The sequence below is a fragment of the Myxocyprinus asiaticus genome, chromosome 16 (assembly GCF_019703515.2).
Source record: "Myxocyprinus asiaticus isolate MX2 ecotype Aquarium Trade chromosome 16, UBuf_Myxa_2, whole genome shotgun sequence".
NCBI classification, from domain to species: domain Eukaryota; kingdom Metazoa; phylum Chordata; class Actinopteri; order Cypriniformes; family Catostomidae; genus Myxocyprinus; species Myxocyprinus asiaticus.
The window spans coordinates 14841210-14853549 of NC_059359.1; the positions used below are offsets into that span (position 1 = coordinate 14841210).

Below are 12340 nucleotides of genomic sequence, written 5' to 3' on the forward strand. Positions count from 1 at the left end.
GAGGCTTCAAATTGGCATCGCCTCATATTTTTGTCTGATTTTACAGACTGGATGGTACAGAGCCGTAATTGGCTCATTCAGTGTGGGTAGTCAATCTGCCGATGTGTAAAAATAAATAAATAAATAAATAATATACACACACAAATCAACAATAACACAAAAGTGATTTTTATTTTGTGCAAATTGAATAGGTGGTTGTACATTGGACACTACAAGTTGGTTGATGGTCTGCTTCGGACAGCATATCTGCAATACAGGGTTGGCTATTTCCCATAGTGAGATACCGAATGAATGTTAGAAAGAGAACTTTAGGTTACTCATGTAACCCCAGTTCTCTGATAAAAGGAGTGACATACCTCACCACACTACCCTCCTTGCAGTTGCACAGAGAAGAGATATGTAGAGAATGAAGAAGAGACCTGTGGTGGTGTCTTATATAGGGAGGTGGGGCTCCCTTATTACTGCTGTGATTGGTCTGTCATCTGACAGACAGTGTCATTGCTTCCAGTGTCGGATACGCCTCGGAGGCAAAAACTCTTAGTGAGATACCTCACTCCTGTTATCAGAGGACTGGGGTTACTTGAGTAACCTACATTTTCTCACCGGAACATTAAAGAAAAATGCTTGGCTAGGCAGTGAGGAGAATAAAATTTCCATATCTTGAAATCAAAGTTAGCTTCCCTGTCAAGTTAAATCCTGAAAACGTAGCAAATGTAATGTTTTTTTTTTTTTTTTTTTTTAAGGCAGAACAGGAATAAAGGAATAGATCTCATTCAACAAGGTATCGACTGTTCTTTAAGTTTTTTGGTCTGCATGAACTAATACTTAAACCTGAGGTGTGCAATTTCTGCACCATTCGTGGAACCAAACAGGTTTCCTGAACAGTCTCCTTGTCTGCTAATATTTAAAAAAACATTTAGTCCTGCCCCAAATGCCTATGTTTGAGTCAGAAGTTAACATGTTTGACAGGACAGATGTAAAATAAAGCTACATTAGTATGGTGGGGAAAGTGATTTACTGGCTCTTTAATGTTATCTCCAATGTATTTAAAGAGTTGTTGAAAGGTGATTCCATCTATTGTCCATCATCTTTACCCTCCACAAATATATCCTCCACTGGTTAGCTGGGCTAACACTTGGGTTTAACAGAGCGAACACTGGTGATCAAAGAGGGAAAACACTGTGGCTCAAAATAGACTTACAACAGAGATAAAGAGAGAACTTTAGAGTTGGCTGAAAAGGTTGCAAATATCCATACTACATTGCTGGATGCTAGACCTTTATTGCTCATCATCAACTCTCATATTCTTAATTATGGATGCAGAAATGCAGGCTATGACAGATCTGTGTTGTTGGAACTATTTTTCTCAATAAGGAATGGTTACAGCTCCATAAAAGAAGGAAGTTATTTGTGCTTTTACTATGTGAATGTTATAATGTTGTAATATTAATTACATTTGCTAAAGGCAAATTGTAATACAGTTTATTTTTCTTGCTTTCTTCATCCTCATAACTATATACCCTACCTGGTCTTGTAGAAACATGTTGTTGTACCTACAGTTTTGTAAAATGATTTTAAAGAATACTAAAGTTGCTATAACAACAACTTAATTATTTTCACACAAATCTCAAGTAAAATGGCAGATTAAAAGTTCATAAACACATTTTATCCTATTCCTCACACAATGCTATTTTACCGACAGTGGATTTTGCCGATACTGATAAGTAAGGTGGTGGGAAAAGGCTAAGAACCGATTAATCGGCCGATGGTTTTTAAAATCGATTTATAGAATGATCAAAGAGTTCTTAGTCTTTCCTTACTATGATGGGCACATACTTTGAGGCTACAAGAGTCCAAAATGAATAAAATCCCAAAATCAGTTTACAGTGCAACCAAAATCCTAATTAAGATTTGGATAAGAAGATAAATAAGATTTATATTAAGATATAAACGAGCCTGAAATACACCGGGGACTTTTATTTAAAAAATGTCAGAGACTTGGCGATCAAATTGCGGTAATTTAACTGATAGAGCCTTGCACTTGCAATGCAAAGGACTAGGGATGCACCGATACCACTTTTTCCTCTTCCGATCCGATTCCGATATCGGAAATCTCAGTATCGGCCGATACCGATCCCAAGCCGATACCAATGTTGTTTTTTGCATAATCAGTTTAGAATATCTTTACATTATTATGTGGAACTAATTGGGAGTACTCTTTAATATGTTAAGAAACACAAACCTCTAACAACACATTATTTCAATATAAATGTATAGCTTATTAAGAAACACTTTATTATTAACTAGTATACTGGTGTCATGTGTATTTTGTTAATTCATGTTTTTCATGTCTTTTATTTTTAAAAGTTTATTTCCTGTTTCATGTCATGTGTCCCTAGTCAGGTGATGTCCTGTTTTCCCTCCATGTTTATGTCTTTTGTTTTCATTGGTTTATTGTCTTGTTATCCTGTTCTCAGTTCTGTTTGTTCATTGGTTATCTTTGTCATGTGTTCTCCCATGTCCATGAATTGAAGCCCTCATGTTTTCTCATTGTGCTTTGTCAGGTATTGTTGATGTAATGTTGGTTCATAGTCTAGTCATGCCATGTTAAGTCAAGTCAAGTTTATGTCATAGTCATAGTCAGGTTCAGGTTCATGTTTATGTTTTATTTACATTTGGATTTACTGTTTTTGATTTCACATTTGGATTCAATTCCACTTTGGTTCTTCAATTCATCGTCTTCATCATTGCCAGCACCAATGTTACAGTGCTTCATTACAACTGGATAATGTAGCAGCAAAATTAACAGTAATTCCAGTCTTCAAGTCTTCAGTAGAAAAGAAACCAGTGTTTTACAATGTACAGTTTTACAGTGTTTTGCCTTTTTTTCTTCTTTTTTTCACCAAAAATGTTTCAACTTGCATCTGGACTTAAAATTGTAAACAAATACTAATGATGACAATAATAATAATAATAATACATTGTTATTAATATTATTATTACTGACTTAATTTTAAATACAACAGTAATATATTTAAATCGTGCACTTTTTAAACCCTCATGCTTTTATTTTGACATTCTAAACTCTCCAGAAAGTCCTGTATGTGTCTGTTTGTAGGCAAGTTCACAGTAGTTTAATTTGCTTCTTATTCAAATTCTGGTAAAATGCTCCTCCGGTGCCGTTCTAAATGCATATTATGAAGGAACCGAACTATTGAGCATCTACATCTGAGATGCTGTTCTTGAGTAGCGCTCAAATATTGCGCACTGCTTTGAAGGCTAAAAATAGCCGCGAGTGCATCACCAGCCTGTGACTGAGTTTGTGTCAACAGAGCAGCACCTTTCACTAATGCGCTGGTGCTGCGCATACTATATATTTACTTATTAAACACAGCCTTTTTTGATTCACAGAGCTATCGCACATCTTCAAGTTGCTTTGAATAAAATGCACGAGTCATATGAACTGCTTTAATGGTGTTTTATGTCATTTTTGGAGCTTGACAGTAACGAACATGACTACCACACAGTATCAGATTTGAATCGGGCTCGTCGGACCGATACCTGATCCATCTAAAAGCTTCAGTATCAGAGCCGATACCGATCCAGGTATCATTTGTGCATCCCTACAAAGGACCGGGGTATAAGTCCAGAAGAGTATGCAAGTCTAACTCCCCCCCCCCAATATAGGCTCTATATACAGTACAACAGTGAAAGGCTGTTTGTTCTTAGCTAGTAAGTACTCTGACAAATGAGCAAACATTAAGCTGTCACATAGCTGATCCATCTGTACTGTTGACACATGATACATATCATAAGATAAATACAGTGCATCCGGAAAGTATTCACAACGCTTCACTTTTTCCACATTTTGTTATGTTACAGCCTTATTCCAAAATGGATTAAATTAATTATTTTCCTCAAAATTCTACAAACAATACCCCATAATGACAACGTGAAAGAAGTTTGTTTGAAATCTTTGCAAATTTATAAAAAATAAAAAAAAAATACAAAAAAAAATTAATAAAAAAATAAAAATAAAAAATCACATGTACATAAGGATTCACAGCCTTTGCTCAATACTTTGTTGAAGCACCTTTGGCACCAATTACAGCCTCAAGTCTTTTTGAGTATGATGCTACAAGCTTGGCACACCTATTTTTGGGCAGTTTCTCCCATTCTTCTTTGCAGGACCTCTCAAGCTCCATCAGGTTGGATGGGGAGCGTCGGTGCACAGCCATTTTCAGATCTCTCCAGAGATGTCCAGTCGGGTTCAAGTCTGGGCTCTGGCTGGGCCACTCAAGGACATTCACGGAGTTGTCCTGGAGCCACTCCTTTGTTATCTTGGCTGTGTGCTTAGGGTCGTTGTCCTGTTGGAAGATGAACCTTTGCCCCAGTCTGAGGTCCAGAGCGCTCTGGAGCAGGTTTTCATCAAGGATGTCTCTGTACATTGCTGCATTCATCTTTCCCTCGATCCTGACTAGTCTCCCAGTTCCTGCTGCTGAAAAACATCCCCACAGCATGATGCTGCCACCACCATGCTTCACTGTAGGGATGGTATTGGCCAGGTGATGAGCGGTGCCTGGTTTCCTCCAGACATGACGCTTGCCATTCAGGCCAAAGAGTTTAATCTTTGTTTCTCATGGTCTGAGAGTCCTTCAGGTGCCTTTTGGCAAACTCCAGACGGGCTGTCATGTGCCTTTTACTGAGGAGTGGCTTCCGTCTGGCCACTCTACCATACAGGCCTGATTGGTGGAGTGCTGCAGAGATGGTTGTTCTTCTGGAAGGTTCTCCTCTCTCAACAGAGAAATGCTGGAGCTCTGTCAGAGTGACCATCGGGTTCTTGGTCACCTCCCTGACTAAGGCCCTTCTCCCCCGATTGCTCAGTTTGGCCGGGCGGCCAGCTCTAGGAAGAGTCCTAGTGTTTCCAATCTTCTTCCATTTACGGACGATGGAGGCCACTGTGCCCATTCGGACATTCAATGCTGCAGACATTTTTCTGTACCCTTCCCCAGATCTGTGCCTCGAAACAATCCTGTCTCGGAGGTCTACAGACAATTCCTTGGACTTCATGGCTTGGTTTGTGCTCTGACATGCACTGTTAACTGTGGGACCTTAAATAGACAGGTGTGTATGCCTTTCCAAATCATGTCCAATCAACTGAATTTACCACAGGTGGACTCCAATCAAGTTGTAGAAACATCTCAAGGATGATCTGTGGAAACAGGATGCACCTGAGCTCAATTTTGAGTGTCATGGCAAAGGCTGTGAATACTTATGTACATGTGATTTTTTTCATTTTTTATTTTTAATACATTTGCAAAGATTTCAAACAAACTTCTTTCACATTGTAATTATGGAGTATTGTTTGTAGAATTTTGAGGAAAATAATGAATTTAATCCATTTTGGAATAAGGCTGTAACATAACAAAATGTGGAAAAAGTGAAGCGCTGTGAATACTTTCCGGATGCACTGTATAATAAATGCACAGAAACAGACTATTGCTTGACATCCTAGACTTTCCGTTGGCCCTGCTAATGGTAAAACAAGTCTCACGATTTACTGGTATTGTTCTGATCACATAGTCCTCCTAAAATATGATGTACCATTCACCCTGGCATTTCAAATAACTATTTGGGGGCTAAGAGAAGGCCTTCATCTTTGAAACTCATCAAAAGTAGATTTGGAAACAGGAAATTGCAGAGTGGACGTTTGAGCTGCAATGCAGCATGGTATCTTTGTGTTTCACATTCTAGTCTGAGAAGATCCTTCCTGCTATTTTAGTAAACATAGAAATGGACCTAAGCCTCTTTTATAAGGTCTTCATTTTATTATTTTCGCCTGCATGCATGTTGGCTTTGGCCAACTTTTCATAATTTCCTGCAGCCTCTGGACATCCAGATTTTTTGCTTAAGTTTCAAAGATGGATTTAAAGGTGCACTTTACTTAAGTTTGGATGAGCAGTAGGAACACACTTGAAAGTTTAACTTTATAGAAAATATCATCTGTACAATAGATTTTTACATTTTCTTACAGAAATGTGAATGGTGCTTGCCTGAGCAAAACTGGTGCAAGGGCATCTGAGTGGTTGTAAGCATGTTGCTAGGTGGTTTCTTACTGGCCCCAGTTAAAAGAGTGCGACCCCAAGTCTCTAATATTCTGGCTCAGGTGCCTTTTTTTATTGTAAGTCTATTGATTTTTTTTGCACATTTTTTAAGTCGTATAATCATAAAAGAGTAATAGCACACCTCTCCTCAAGACACACAATTTGAGGTATTATTTATATATTGTATGCGCCACAGATGAATAATATACACTTCTGTTCTAAAACTAATATAATATGCAGTCCTCTGACTACAAGGAATATTAAATTTAGTGTAATCCCAAAAACAAATATGTTCGGTGTTTAACGGTGTCTCTTTTTTTTAGCACCTGACTTTAGAGATTAGTAAGCTTTGAGTTTCATGTGCCTAAGATAGAAATTACAGGCTAATTAAAACAAGCCAACGGAAGGTTTCACTGGGAAACATTACAGCTACCCTTCTGCAAATGGAGTGTCTAATTGAATTATGAAGGCGGAGGAGTAGCATTAATTCATGACACATTCATAATAACGAATGCCTCTGTGCAGGGGGTAAGAACATTTTCGTCATTTGTAAGTCACTTTGGATAAAAGTGTCTGCTAAATGACTTAATGTAAAAGTAAAAAGAGTGGGATCCATTTCAAAGAATGGGATTGTTGTATTAAGAAAAAAAAACGCTGTCTACTAATCCTCATATAGCTGATCCTGAATTTTCCCTTGGGGATCAATCAAGTATAGATCTAAATATCTATTTGTCTATTTAAGAGTACAGTATGCTCCATAGCCTAATCAACTGGATATGCTATCTAAAATGTCAGCGTCAAACATCTCTGGTGATCATACCCTTGTACTGTCATTACAAGCACACAAATGCACTCACACACATATAGATGCCTCCCAAAAGAGACAGCTGCAGCTTAAACCTCCTCACCTGTTTGATGAACTGGGTAAAGTTGATGTTAACAATGCTGAAACCCGATGCAACCACAATATGCTCCCAACACTCAATCAACTGCTCTATCATAGAGATCACAGATGCTACACCAGCAGCCACAATCCCATTTGTCATCTGCATTAGCCAATGAAGCAACAGAGTTCCTTATCAAAGACCATAGCAGCTGCCACGCTCTTCCAAAAACTCCACAGGTCTAGGAAAACCTCTTTGAAGTTTCCAAAAGAATGCATTGTGGAGCCTTCAGCTTCACAATAGTTGATTGATTGTGCTGTTTCAAATCAATCTCTTCAACAACTCTATTAATAAATGAAGATCGTGAATTGTGGATCCATTGCAGCAATGACATCAGATGAATCTGAAAAGCTCTATAGTTTTAATTCTTAGTTTTTGCACAAAATGGATAAATTGCATTATCCTTTTAGACAAGTAACTGACTTACTGCAACAAAGATTTTGTATAAATTTGGTAGATGTAGGAAGCCCAATGCACTGGATCTGCCAGCCTCTGCTGATTTCACAAGGGAACTCAGCGGTTGAAGGTCTTCGTTATTTAAGGCTTATGTGAGAAAGGTGAGATGAGAACAAGAGGCTATAACTATGAAAAGATAAAGAGCTGCCTATAAGTATTCAGTTTTGTTGAGCAGTCAACATATGAAGAAATTTATCTGACCAGATTTTCTAAATGAAAGCTTGTGAGCTACTTAAAAGGCAACAGGTTTAAATTGTTCTAAAAACACTCTCCATGCAGTCAAAAATGACTGAATAGTCTTGCATAAGCCCAAACACTAGTTGTGGTTAAACAGATTTTCTCAGAGAAATGTGTAACACATGGCATGACACCATTATAACTTCTGACTGGCCAAATTGGATAGGTGCCTGCGAGCCTTCCCGATATGAGTGTGTACATGCATACGTCCAGTTGTATGAGCGCTCACTGAAACTGAGTGAGAAGGGCTTTATTGTTGCTGTGAGGGTAGACTTACAGAAGAGACTTTTAGAGATGGCTGAAACCAGCATGAGTGTGTTTACAGGTAAAGAAAGAGAGGAGAGTGGTCTATCAGTGACAAGAGATAACATCCTCTTTACATTGTTACGTGCCTCTGCCAGCAGCGATGAGCTGTCAAACGATATGAAGTAGGCTAATGTTAAAATTGTGGGTAACACTTTAAAATAAGGTTCTATACGTGAACATTAACAAATGAAATAGCTTGAGTAAAATAACAACTTTTTTAACATTTCAAGTTAAATACATTAGCATTAGTATACATTAACATTAGGCAATTTTAATTATTGAAATATCGCAAATGTACATATCGCAAGGGTTTGCAATAACGGAATGATTTTAACACTTTAAAAAGTAACTTTCAAAGCAACGCAGATTGCAGAGAATTGATTGGGTGCGCGATTGTCACTTGGTGTGTGTGCATGCAGTGTGCATAGGCGCAGAGAGAAGACACATTTCAGTAAGTTGTACTGTATCTTTCCACATACCCTCTGATGTTTTTCGTGTTATTATTTGAAGAACGAGAGCATTGTGCACCGCTCCATTTGAATGGGCAGCTACCGCTATCTGTCACACACAGCATTAAAGACAATCAAAACAACATTTACTTTACGTTTTTCATGATAAACGTGACAATTTGAAAGCTGATATTAAAATTGTGTTTCTACAAAATCTACATCTGACTTAAATGATGGAGCGTGTCACATTTGTGGATATGTTGTTGTAACTGGTGCTGTCCTGTGTTTCCAATCTGTGTTGTGTGTGTGCAAATGAGATCATTATTCAAACTTTTCTTGTTTATTGGCTGCTGTGGATCTGTGTGGATATATCAAAGGATGGGTTTCAATTGATGTATTGTCCCGTGAATCGTTCCACTCAGTCTCAAGTTCAGCACGGACTGAGAGAAGGTATGTTAAAGCAATGCAGAAAGGCAAAGTCTACGGCAAGTGCTTCTTTCAAAAGTACATTATTTTTCAAAATAAGTCTCGCATTGAATGAACTATTTATGTTAGTTATGTTAATTACTAAAACTTTTACTAAATTATTTTAGGATATCCCACAATATTGTGAAACTAACTTTATATTCATATGCTTTTCACAACAAAATAAAAAAATAATAGTTGAAGATTAATTTTAATATCTGCTACATAGGTCATGGTAAACTGTATATATGATATGTATGCTATATGCAATTTGAAAAAAAATAACTATGTTTGTAATCTCTGGGATAAAGAGTACTTTTTTTTTTTTATTCTAATATTCTAATATTGTTAATTCAAATGTGTTGTGTTATACATATGACTGGGTTTTAATGTCTTGCATTAAGAGCTGTTCCTGAATATTTTGTATATGTGTGTGTGGGGACGCCCAGCTCAGTGTGTGCAAGGGGGAGACTGAGCAGAAGAGGTTCACCGCTGTTTCAAGTCTGATTCTCCAAACAGTTACAGAGTGTACTGCGTGACTGTGGCCGACAACAGCCTTAAATAAACACACTGTTTATGAGATCGGCTTCATGTGTCTTCATTGCGACGCTACAATGCATTTTAAATATCTTTTCTTGAAACACCTCGTTCAAAATTACATTTACAGCGGACACTGGACCAGCGCCTGTCGAAACCGGAAGTGGCTATGACCACACACTCACTAAACAGAAATCAAACATGGCTGTCATATGCAACTTGCCAATTATTTGTGATGATTTGGATGTTGTGTCTGAAAACTGGAAAATGCTGCCTTTGGAGGCTGTATGTGGAGGGAGGATGAAAATAAGGTGCTTTTTCAAATTGTTCGGAGACCAGTTTTCTGAAGAGTTCTATACATTAAAAAACGCTGTCGGTTAAGCCATTAAATGATATGGCAGCAAGTCAGCTGCCTACGTTTTCGGATGCTGTCGGAGTGTGGTAATTTCTCAACCAGGAAGGAAAGAGAACATCTCTCAAGGACTTTTTCATAGGTTGGCAAATAGGATTGGGAGTCACTGGTGCATTAAAAGCATTGGCCTTCTAGTAAAATGCTATCTGGTTTCTATAAGGCCACAAATAGTCCTGCAGGAAACATACAGTGGCAGTACTGTGCAACTTTTTTCATGTCACTCTGTAAAACATCAGCCACATGAATCATTAGCAATGATTTTAATTTTAACACAAACCTTGTTTTTGTACATTATAAAACATTTACTCTTCAGAAAATTCCCCAAATAATGTATGGTGCATTGAAGCTATCGAAGCAATTTGATGGCAAGACACAATTTTTTCAGCATAAAGAAGTAAAGCCATCTTCGAAAGAAAAACATGTATCATACTTCACTGTCATTTACATCAGAGATGAAATATTGCCAATGTAATGCAGTGATAGTTGAAAATTGTGAACTGAAGGTGTCCATTTTTAATATATAGAACATTTATTTTTGTATTTTATTAATACTTAATAATAAAAATAATATTTTTAAAATTTAAATTTAAATGTATTAATAAAAATAAAGCTACATTCTTATATCCTGGATGGTTTGTTTCTGTTTATTATTAAAATATTTAGGCTAAGCTTTAAGACTGTGGATAGGACTGTTATTAGTATCTTTAGTGTGATGAAAAATGTATAATAATTATTATTAATAATAATAATAATTAATAATAATAATAATAATAATAATAATAATAATAATTATTATTATTATTATTATTATTATTATTATTATAAACTACATGTTTTTTAAGTTTTCCCTCAAAAATTCACCATTGTAACATTTCCAACCAGTTAATGTAACTACAATACAACTGGTGACTTGGTATTAGCCACCACTGTCATCATATTAAAATGAAAGAAAAAAACAAACATTTTGAAAACTTCCCACAATTTGAAAAAAATCTATGAAATTATCGTGAGACAATCTGTTTTAATAACAGACACACAAAACAAGGTTTTTACGTACAATGTCTAAAAATGTTAGTGTAGATCGTCCTTGCTCCACGTGTAGGAAAGTGAATCGCTGCAATTATGGTGCACGTCATAATATGATATAAAGGAATTGTATCGCTTGTAAATGTCAAAAGAAATGTATGTGCCTTCTGTTTTCAGTCCAGAAAAAAGCACTTACCTATGTTTCGATGTAGTCCAGAGTTCAACAACTGTCAAATTTAAAAGGACAGTTTTCTTCAGTACAGCCGAGAAATGGTTTCCTTTGGTTTTGAAATAAACTCATTCGTTATGCTTAAAATAACTATTTAAATCATTCTGACGGTCAAGACGGCAATATCCAATTGACTTCATGGGTAGTTGCCGCATTCAAATAGTTGCATTCGTGCATTCAAACTGACGTTAGGATAAACTAAATTAGTTATCATTTTAATTCAAATGACAAATGTGCTATTTACTTCGCAGCCAAACTCGTCATCTCATCACCCGTAAATAAGCTGAACTTTTTAAATCAAATGATGTGAAGGAGCTTTAAGGGCTTGCAGTCACCGGCCGGGGGTGTGACACATGGTGACTGTGCGTGCGATTCAGTAAGGCTGGGAGTCGATTCCAAAAAAGAATCGATTCGTCGTTTCCGAGGCGTTGGGAATTGAGAGTCGATTCCAAAACAGCACTAGGCTGCGCATATAGTTTCGCGCCTGCATTCAGCCTATCAGTCAAATGCGCGTTGACAACTAGCCCCGCCTCTAAACGAGTTAAAGGAACAGGCTCACTGACTCCCTTACATAAAGATCTTATATTTCTTTTAGAGACTTTTAGAGTTTAGGAGAAATGTGAAGACCATTGTTATAGTTGTTTAGTGATATTAAACGCAACAGTTTAACTACCCTCCCAAGAAATGTGCTGTAATGCCAATTCAATTAATAATCAGTTTAATCAACCTTAAATTACAATGCTTGCCGGGAATGATTTTTGAAAGTGCATTATTTATTCATATTATTCACTTTATTCTTCTTATATGTTTATTGTATTCATCTGGACACTGTACCTGAAAATACTGGATATAAACATCATGCGAAGCTCAAGAGCTAAGCCAGGTCACTCTGACACTGGTGTCCCATTTGCTTTTGCAAGGCAAATATTTAAGCACATGTGTTTGGACAACTAAATCAAATCAACCCATGGAGGAGATGTTTAGTGTTGACACAACAGCTCACATCCAGTCAGAAAATACACGCGTAAAGTTGTAAAGTAATAATGGCAAAAATGCTATATTTTTTGTTTTTGCAAGAGAGAAAAGAAGTCAATGTGGTTACCATCTCTGCATCCAAATTTTGCATGAATGCATAAAGATGTGAGATAGTGGTTGATAGTATCATTATGATATGT

At 36.9% G+C, this 12340-nt stretch overlaps 1 protein-coding gene across 3 annotated transcripts in view; it reads right to left on the reverse strand.

Moving 5' to 3' along the window:
• The window catches only part of LOC127453984 (thyroid hormone receptor-associated protein 3-like), a 30453-nt gene extending 18953 nt beyond the window's left edge, over positions 1-11500 (reverse strand). For all 3 annotated transcript variants that reach the window (XM_051720859.1, XM_051720857.1, XM_051720856.1), the window contains exon 1: positions 11133-11500. The gene's annotated coding sequence lies outside the window, so the exon portion shown is untranslated. The remainder of the gene's footprint in view (positions 1-11132) is intronic.
• Positions 11501-12340: the final 840 nt, after the last annotated feature.